The following is a 10,731-nucleotide window of genomic DNA, read 5'->3' as shown; positions in this document are numbered from 1 at the left end:
CCCTACCTTTTATCTCAGCCGGCTTGGCTCTCTCTCTCTTATTCCTGATGAAGGGCTTATGCTCGAAACGTCGAATTCTCTATTCCTGAGATGCTGCCTAACCTGCTGTGCTTTGACCAGCAACACATTTGCAGCTGTGATCTCCAGCATCTGCAGACCTCATTTTTTACTCGAAGATTTTAACCTACTGCGAATCCTCTTACAAGGATGCCTTCCTTGAAGAAGCTCTCTTCCTCCCTCTACAAGGATTTCAGTGAGTCCCTCTCTCACTGCACCCCCCAGGTCATCTCCTCTGCACAGAAGCTCTTCAGCATCTTCCTCCTGGGAACCCTCCAACCACAAGGTATGAATTCAGATTTCTCCAGCTTCCTCATTTCCCCTCCCCCCACCTTGTCTCAGTCGGTTCCCTCAACTCAGCACCGCCCTCCTAACCTGCAATCCTCTTCCTGACCTCTCCGCCCCCACCCCACTCCGGCCTATCACCCTCACCTTGACCTCCTTCCACCTATCCCACCTCCATCGCCCCTCCCCCTAGTCCCTCCTCCCTACCTTTTATCTCAGCCGGCTTGGCTCTCTCTCTCTTATTCCTGATGAAGGGCTTATGCTCGAAACGTCGAATTCTCTATTCCTGAGATGCTGCCTAACCTGCTGTGCTTTGACCAGCAACACATTTGCAGCTGTGATCTCCAGCATCTGCAGACCTCATTTTTTACTTACAGCTCATTCCATACACTCACATCCCTTCACGTGAAAAAGCTGTCCCTTAGGTCTTTTTTATATCTTTCCCCTCCCACCCTAAACCTATTACCTCTCGTTCTGGAGTCCACCACCCCAGGGAATAGGTTTTGTCTCTTTATCCTATCCATGCCTCTCATGATTTTATAAACCTCAATAAGGTCACCCCTCAGCCTCTGACGCTCCAGGGAAAACAGCCCCAGCTGATCCAACCTCTCCCTATAGTTCAAATCCTCCAACCCTGGCAACGCCCTTGTGAATTGTTTCTGAACCTTTTAAAGTTTTACAGCTACTTTCTGATAGGAAGGAGACCAGAATTGCATGCAATATTCCAACAGTGGCCTAACCAATGTCCTTTACAGCTGCAACATGACCTCCCAACTCCTGTACTCAATACTCCGACCAATAAAGGAAAGCATGCAAACTCCTTCTTCACTATCCTATCTACCCGAGACTCTGCTTTCAAGGAGCTATGAACCAAGGTCTCTTTGTTCAGCAATACTCCCAAGGACCTTACCGTTAAGCAGGCAAAATGAGGACTGGAGATGCTGGAGATCAGAGCCAAGATTAGCGTGGTGCTGGAAAAGCACAGCAGGTCAGACAACATCCTTACCATGAAGTGTATAAGTCCTGCTAAGATTTACTTTCCCAAAATGTCACGTTCCGGAAATTTGTAGCACAATCAGTCACTCAGAAATAGGATTGTTATATTGAAGCAAGGCTGATAGATGAAGGTCTATGATTGGTGTAATGTATAAGCCTGATAACAAAACTGACATATTTGACAGTCCCAAAAGACCTGGAGTGGCACTTTTGAACAAAATGCATTTAACAGGCTCATCTTCTCTTAAGCTGCAACTAAATTCTGTGACTTTGATCAATCTTATGATCAAATCACAATGATCAGCTTGTAGGTGGTTCAGGGATAGATGCATTTTCGAGGTGAATGGGGAATACCTCCCCTCACCCACCATTTCACTTCCTCACTTGCACAAACTATACGCTTTCCATATCTGGGGGTTCAATCTTGAATCTTCCTCCATAGTGGGTTGATGGCGGGGGGGAATTGAGTAGAAGGCTGATGGATGGATGGGGTCCTGGAGTAAATCCTTGGCAGAAAGACCTGTGAATAGCCTCCTGCCCCATCATTATTGAGGCCTTGAAGTGAGCAATTAAGACTTACTTAATTATGACCGTCCGTCTTATAGTACCCTCGATTGAGAGGCTTGGGTTCAAGTCTCATTTGCTTCAAAGGCATGCAACAAATCTCCAAATAGGTCGATTAGAAAATAGGATTTTTAAAAATAAACTCACTCATCTCAGCACTTCATTTTCAGGGAGGCAAATCCTGCAATAAAAGGTAATGAGAGCTTGAATGAGGTACCAGGAATTGCAAGGTGTGAGCCATTAAAAATTTAGATCCGAGTGGTGCTGGAAAAGCACAGCAGGTCAGGCAGCATCCGAGGAGTAGGAAAATCGACATTTCGGGCAAAAGCCCTTCATCAGGTTTTCCTGCTCCTCGGATGCTGCCTGACCTGCTGTGCTTTTCCAGCACCACTCTGATCTAAACTCTGGTTTCCAGCATCTGCAGTCCTCACTTTTGCCTAGTGGGCCATTAAAAGCCCACACGCCTCGACCTAGCTGCTGACCCTCATGTCTTTTCACTGTCATCATGCACCTTTTATTGGAATGAAAATTCAGAATTCACTTCCAAATGGCACAGTGGGTGTTCTTAGGTTCAGCGCAGCAACTCACCACCACCTTCTCCAAGGACAGCAAAGGATAAGCAAGAATTGCTGTGCCTTCATCCACGACATTCACATTCAAAATGTGAAAATGAAAGGAAGAAAAATGCTTACATTAGTTAAAGTCCAGCAGGGAAGTAGTGATGGACTTGCGCCATCTGTTGAAAGCTATCCCGCAGACAACTTAACTGCCAGTGGCCGATAAGATCAGAACCATCATTGACAAGGTCATCCTGAGTTTCCTCAGAGAAAATAATCTGCCACATCATTTAGTGAGCAGTGCACAAATGCATCAGACAGGCAAACCATTTCACATCTATCCTCAGGGAAAAGCAGCAGCAATGTAACAAGGCACTAAGATCTGGCATTAAAATTGTCAGTATTTCCCAAAGTTTGGAGGATTATTGCTGCCAGCCATGATGATGTGACACGAAGTTCATTAACTATAAAGGCTTCCACTCCATCATTGTCCAGACACTCAGCACAGGATAATACAGGCCAATGCCCATAAGCCTGTCAGCATTCACAGGCCTTTTACTTCAAGGTATTCTTCTTGAACCTCATATATTTGAAAGAAGAAAGTCAACTTGAATAATTGCTCCCAGGAGTCTGGGACCCTGAAGCATGGATCAGCCAGGTCCTGACTGGAAGCAATAAAGGAAAAGGTAGACACTTTCCCAAATGGTGAAGACACAGTAATTATCCCTCTGCAATTTGGGTAGCATTCTTCTGTTGAACCAATAGCACCTACCATCAGCCACTGAGCCAAAATCATACCATTCTTCATACAGTTCAGTGAAAATGCTACCTTTTGCGCACTTGGTGGATCTCAGGACAGAATAGATGTCTACAAAAGGCACAACTCCAAATTAATGCTGTCATTACACCCTCTCACTGCCAGCTCTCCACTCATTTCTCAGGGTGGACCAGAGAATCTCCTGGAACAGCATCTCTTTCCATCTTTACCTTAAACATCTTTAAGAGGACAAAACTCCCAACAGCCTGCTGCTGCTGCTGAGCTCTCCTCTCCATACTCCTCCCCTATACCTCCCAACTAAATCTCTCACACTTTCTTCTCCTGTTCTTGAGTTCCCATTCAAGGTTCAGAATCAATCTAAAGCTAGAACTCCAAGGTGGTGGAAGTGTAATTGTTCAAAATTGCTGAGGTTTTTTTCCAGTCCCTGCTGCTCCTGCTTAGCTGCTTAGCCTCTGATTCCTCACTCACAATGCAGCTATTTCAACAAAGAAACATTAGTTGTAAAACTCAACACTTCTAAACTACAATTCAGAAAGTCAGGGAATGGATAAAAGTCACAATTGGAGGCTTGAGGAGTGGGCATGAAGATTGGGGAGTAAGAGGTGCAGTAAGCTGGATTGCCAATGAGAAGAAGTTGTGATAAGTCACAAGTTATGTTTTTCTTTCATTAATTTTAAACATATTTTGAAAGCTATTTCCTCTTCCTACATTTGAATATAGCAATATAAATTTTTTCAACTTGGATGTATCATATATTTTCATTTGTCAAATAGGAAAGGTCTTTACAAAACTGGCTCCCTATGAGAAATGATATATCATTTCAAGTTGTTTCACTTAAGTTGTGACTTTTAGAAATCTGACCACAACTTTAAGTGAATATTTGCAGTACTTTGGCTTTTTTGCTACTTGCTTCGGCAGACAAGTTGTGCAGTTGGCAGTCAGATTTCCCTTTTCTGTGAAGAGCCAAAATAGCTTTGGAAGTCTATGAATTGCACTGCAGTTGAATTTATGCAGATTTATCCAAGTAATTGAAATTTTGCTTTAGGATGCAGATGGGGCAGTGCTAATTATGTTACTCTTCTTGGGTCAAGGTTGGATTCCTTAGTTCAAATATCAACCATGGCTAAATGGAATTTTTAGAGCCTCAACATCCATCCAATCTCTTGACAGCACACATTATTGTGGAATCAAAGGTTACTACAAAAAGGATCATGACACAACAGAATTCAGTACAGACAAGCTGTGTAGGGAGAGGAACCCATTCCTATTACTGGAACAATTGTCTTTGGATAACATTGCTCCTATGGCCATGCATGTGTTCTCAATAAAAACCTTGTAATTTGGAGAATCTAGGCAGATGTTAAATGTGGATTGCTCTCTTGTATTGTCTTTTATTTTTTGATGGGAAGTTAAAAGGATTAGGGAAGGAAATCCCCTCTGACTCATGTGAATTTTGGATTATTTGGCAAATACCTCCTGCTGTTGCTTCAAACATGAGTGTCACATTAAATTTCATGATTGTGGTCACCTTTATGATGACTGATAGTTACAGCATCATTTTTACAGCTGGTCTGCCTGCAGGAATTGTCTTCTACTGGGGCCTGTGCAGCTTTTCCTACTGTTTTCATCCAATCTTTCTGAAGACAGATGTACTTACTGCGCAAAGATGGATTTTCAATGATCTCCCAGGGGCATCAAATGGATCTAGCAGGCATGCATCTTATGATTCCCCCACTGCCTAGCTTTATATTGTGTTGTAGGCATAGGGACCCTCTTGAGGCAAGATGCTGTGAGAGCTCCCAGAACGGACAGCTGTAGCAAATGCAAACTGCAGTAGTTTAATGAAGCTGTCAGCAAGGCAACTGAGTTTCAACAACATCCAGTACTCAGTTGTGAGATGTAGGTAGAGGCACAATGCCATTATGCAGATAGAGGCACAATGCCATTATGCAGAGAGTTTGTGCTTAGTGTCCATGTGAACTCATTGATACAAATAGTTCTCCTTTTCCAGTTAACACAAATCCAATTATTCTAACACATTCCATTGGTGTACTTAAATAATATTCCAGGTGACATACCAACCAAATGGTCCACTTGTAGAGTCAGAGTCATAGAGATGTACAGCATGGAAACTGACGCTTCGGTCCAACCTGTCCATGCCGACCAATATCTCAACCCAATCTAGTCCCACCTGCCAGCACCTGGCCCATATCCCTCCTATTCATATACCCATCCAAAAGCCTCTTAAATGTTGCAATTGTACCAGCCTCCACCACTTCCTCTGGCAGCTCCTTCTATACATGTACCACCCTCTGTGTGAAAAATTTGCCCCGTAGGTCTCTTCTATATCTTTCCCCCTCACCCTAAACCTATGCCCTCTAGTTCTGGATTCCCCCACCCCAGGGAAAAGACTTTGCCTATTTACCCTATCCATGTCTCTCATAATTTTGTAAACCTCTAAAAGGTCACCCCTCAGCCTCCAACGCTCCAGGGAAAACAGTCGCACCCTGTTCAGCCTCTCCCTATAGCTTAAATCCTCCAACCCTGGCAACATCCGTGTAAATCTTTTCTGAACCCTTTCAAGTTTCACAACATCTTTCCGATAGGAAGGAGACCAGAATTGCATGCAATATTCCAACAGTGGCCAAACCAATGTCCTGTACAGCCGCAACATGATCTCCCAACTCCTGTACTCAATACTCTGACCAATAAAGATAAGCATACCCAACACCTTCTTCACTATCCTATCTACTTGCGACTCCACTTTCAAGGAGCTATGAACCTGCACTCCAAGGTTTCTTTGTTCAGCAACACTCCTTAGGACCTTACCATTAAGTGGCTTCTAAGATTTTCTTTCTCAAAATGCAGCTCACATTTATCTGAATTAAATTCCATCTACCACTACGGTGATTATGGTTACAAATATTACTTTATTAAATTCAAGATTCCTACAAAGCAAATCCACAAAAAGAACGAGTTAGGTTGCACTCATAGCCAATGTCGCTGCTGAGCTGAGAGTGGGGGCAGAGATGCCATCCGAGTCTTGTAATACATGAATGAGGCCACACAAACCATTTAAAGGGCAAGTGTACTGAAGAATATGGATTGCACACAGCAACTAAGTTTTAAAAGGAACTTTCCCTGGAGATCATTTTCCCAATATTCTTTGAACAGTCCACATTAATTCCATGTGCTGGGATAGCAGCCTTCTTTCATAAATTTCTCACCAAATGCTCAAGTCCCACATCTCTGCAGCTGAGGAGAGACACAGTGACCCACCAGCCAAATAAATGTCAACTTCTCTGCCCTTCTGTTTCTGATGGGTACTTACGGAGTGTATTTTCCACATTGAAGATGGCATCCCCTAGGACAAACCAACACATCTGACCTGTTTGTTCGGGCCCATGTCTGGTCTGTAAAGCTATAACTCTTCCTACCTTTCTCACCTGTAAATCAGGACTAACACCAGGACACTGATACTGGCCATGAGGTGTTCACGAGATTGCAAAACCAATGTCACCATGCTCCAAAATCCATGCACATTTACTCCAAGATGATGTTCATAATGGAAATCGTTCCCTGTAATAATAATTTTCACCTTTAATGGCACACGCAATGTAATTTTCACTCCTTAATATTTATAAGTACTTTAAACCCCTAAAGATAGGTGACTTTCAGCTAGGTAACAAATGAAAATTTCAAATTTCTAGCCTCTGCCTTCACCTGATTGAAAACCCTTTCACTTTTGCTTAACATTGATAAGGTTAAGGTGGGATGCAGGTGGTAAGTGACCAAATTGCTCTTAGGCATCAGATCAATCAGTTAAACCTTTTAAGAAGATTCATGCCTCCATTTTAACAATCATATTGCTTTTAACACACAGTGGATGAAACACACTTAAGGAAACACGACAGGAAAACAGAAGTGGGAAGATTGGATATTTACAGCATTACTTGCAAACCAAAAGAAACAGAAATATTTTGTCCAGGCCCAATACGTCAACATTGTAAACTCTACAGTGAACTACTTGGTAACATCCACCTGTGAACGGATCATCATCTCCACAAGATCTTATCCTGATGGCAATCTCTCCCCGACCACCTTCCCCGCATGATTCCTTCTCCATTCCCATTTCTCCCCTTCCATTCCTTCTTTTCTTCCCTCCATCTTTCTATTTTGATCCAAGTTCATTCTCCCTAAATTCACTTCCTCTTTCTCAATCCTTAAATCTAATTGCAGAAGGAAATTGATGGTCGGGACTATTGATCATCAAATACCAAATGCCTTGTTGACTTAGAATCATAGAGTCTCACATGGAAACAGACTCTTCAGTCCAACCAGTCCACACTGACCACAATCCCAAATTAAACTAGTCATATTTGACTTCACTTGGCCCATATCCCTACAAACATTTCTTATTCATGAAATTATCTAAACAGCTTCTAAATGTTGTAACCATATCCACATCTACCACTTCCTCTGCAGGTTCATTCTACACATGAACCACTCTTTTTGTAAAATAATGGCCCCTTGTGCCTTTTTTCAAATCTTTCTCCTCTCATTTTAAAAATATGCCCCATAATTTTGAAAGCCCCTACTCTAGGGAAAAGACATTTGCCATTTGCTAATATTTCTTGTTATTATATAAACCTCTTTAAGGTCATCTCTCAACCTCTTACTCTCCAGTGAAAAAAGTTCCAGCCTATCTAACCTCTCCTTACAATTCAAACCTCCTATTCAAAGCAACATCCTAGTAAATCTTTCCAGCTTAATACTATCCTTCCTATGACAGAGAGACCAGATTTCTCTGGGTCAATAGTAGTTCATACTTCCAGAACAGTACAGGGCAACACCTTATCAAGCTGAACAATTAAAAAAAATGTCTGACTAATGAGATAGGCAATTGATATCCTGTTTGTGCAAATTCTGAGTCTTTGTTCTACAATACTTCTATTTGCTGTTGCAGTAATGGGCCCTAATTGTGCTCGTAGAAACAGTGATTGGAGTAACAAGCTCATCCTCCTCTTGGGCTGTGCAATGGCACAAAGATAATGTTTGGCCTTGCTCGCCTTGCAATTACTCTCTGTCCATGGGCATTGGGCTCCAACAACAGTTGCTTCACTGGACCTTAAACCCTGGTCATGACCACAAACCCAGTGGTGTCGTACTGATGATGGGCATCAACCTTTCTGAGCCCATCCTCATCCACACTGCAACAATGGAATGACCTGGTTCCAAACATCATCCAATTCAAAATTCTCAATCTCAATTTTCACTGTTTTTTTAGGACAATGATACATGAATTGAGGCTGTATGAGTAAAATGTAAAAACAAAACGGGGCAATCACATTGCTGGGAATGTACTCTCAACCCCCAAGTATTCAAGCAGTGGTAGCAGAACAGATATATTGTCAAATTTCAGAGAAACTTAAAATTATCAGGACAATATTGTAGAGTAGTTTAATGTCTCCAATGTTAACAGGGTGCAAAAAGTTTAGAGGGGGCAGAATCCATGGAAGTTTTATAAGCCAGCATTTAGAATGTCCAACCAGAGAGTGGGTGGAACACCACCTAATTTTTAATGAACAAAGCTGAGTAAAAGGTAGAAGTGTCAGTTGGAACACATTTTGGTGTTAATGACCATAACTCAGCTTGATTTAGGGTAGTCATGCAAAAGGACATGGATTGACCAGTTATATAAAATGGAAGAGAAAGGTCAAAATGAACTTGAACCTCTTAGAAAGTGAATCTGGGGAGATGGTTATGGGGAACAAGGAATTGGTAGGGGAGTTAAACAGATATTTTGCATCAGACTTTATGTTGGAAGATCCTTTGAAGACCCCAACAATACTGAAGAATGTGGGAGAGGAATTAAGTAAACTCACCTATTCGTTGCCCACAAATCTCTCCTGTCCCTATGGGAGTCAGATGAGGGCAAGTGTTTGTACACCTTTGATTAATTGAGGTTCACATCTAATTAATGGCTAATTGCTGGGGTTTCAGAGAGTGACTAAAACCAACAGAGTCACAGGGAAATGGGGAGGAGAGAAGCGTGTATTAATTCACAAAATCAAGATGATTTATGTGCAAGAGCTTGAAGCTAAGCACTTGGAATCCTTATGGTTCAACTAGCCCTTCTGCAGGCAGACGTTGCATCTGATGGAGTGGCAGATTAGAGGGCTTTGAAAATAACTACAAACTTCCAAAAATATTCATCCCTCAATATAAATATGTTTTTTGATGAAATAAGTTCAGCATTTTGGATTTGTTCCCATTCAGAATTTCCAAAACACATTCTAAAGTTCTATTCAAGTAATGTTAATCATTTTTGATTCAGCATTCAGAATAATGTTGATTGGAACTGTATCACAGGACATGGCATTAGTAACAGAAATTGACAACCCTTGCAAATTGTAATAAATAATATCAATATAAACACAAGTTAATGTTAATACATTATTGAAATGATCAGGCACCAGTGACCATTTTAAGGTTTCTTAATTTCTTTTTTCATTTAGATTACTACTTCTGATAAAATTGTTATCAGATTTATTGCACGAATTGAGTATGATATCCTGGATTAGTGACCGTAAGTAAGAAGGCAGGACTAATATAAGAGATACTGTTTTAACTGTATATTTCAATTCAATAACCATGGCCAACATGGTGGCTCAGTGGTTAGCACTGCTGCCTCATAACACTAGGGACCTGGGTTCGATTTCAGCCCAGGTGACTATCTGTGTGGGTTTCCTCCCACAATCCAAAGATGTGCAGATTAGGTGGATTGGCCATGCTAAATTGCCCCGTGATGCGCATGATTGGGAAAATGCAGGAATAGAGTCTGGGTGTGATGCTCTTCAGAGAGTTGGTGTGGACTTGTTGAGCCATCTGGCCTGTTGGTACAATGTAGGGATTCTATATATTAAAAAAAATTCTATAAAAATAGCCACAAAATGATGAAGGGCTTATGCTTGAAATGTCGATTCTCCTGCTCCTTAGATGCTGCCTAACCTGCTGTGCTTTCCCAGCAACACACTCTCGACACAGAACAATCAATGTTCTGATGCTTTTATGACGGATGCCTGCCTACATTAGAACTCTCAGAATTAATTATTGAATAGACACAGACCTGAAAACATCCATTAGACAACAAGCATAAAAGCATCAAGTCAAATTTAAAAACCCTGCTAACTGGTCACGTAGAATGGATAAGTGTTGAATTTGATTAAACTGATTGAAATTGCTGCTATTTTATCAAAGGAATTGTTTGGAGATATTAGAGGGTCAGTCTCTATGTCTCTGCCCCTGATGCCTGGTGCATGCTACTGTGAAAAGGCCACCGCACCCACTCTTTCCAAACATCATCATTATTCACAAATTCTTATCTCTATCAGCAACATCTTTTGTGCATCCACTGAATAGAATAGAATAGACATTTATTGTCAGGTGTGCTTTTACATGAAAAAAATACAATGCAAAGTTTTATGAGTCACC

The sequence above is a fragment of the Hemiscyllium ocellatum genome, chromosome 2, assembly GCF_020745735.1.
Source record: "Hemiscyllium ocellatum isolate sHemOce1 chromosome 2, sHemOce1.pat.X.cur, whole genome shotgun sequence".
In the NCBI taxonomy this organism is placed as follows: domain Eukaryota; kingdom Metazoa; phylum Chordata; class Chondrichthyes; order Orectolobiformes; family Hemiscylliidae; genus Hemiscyllium; species Hemiscyllium ocellatum.
This window is presented reverse-complemented; position numbering follows the sequence as displayed.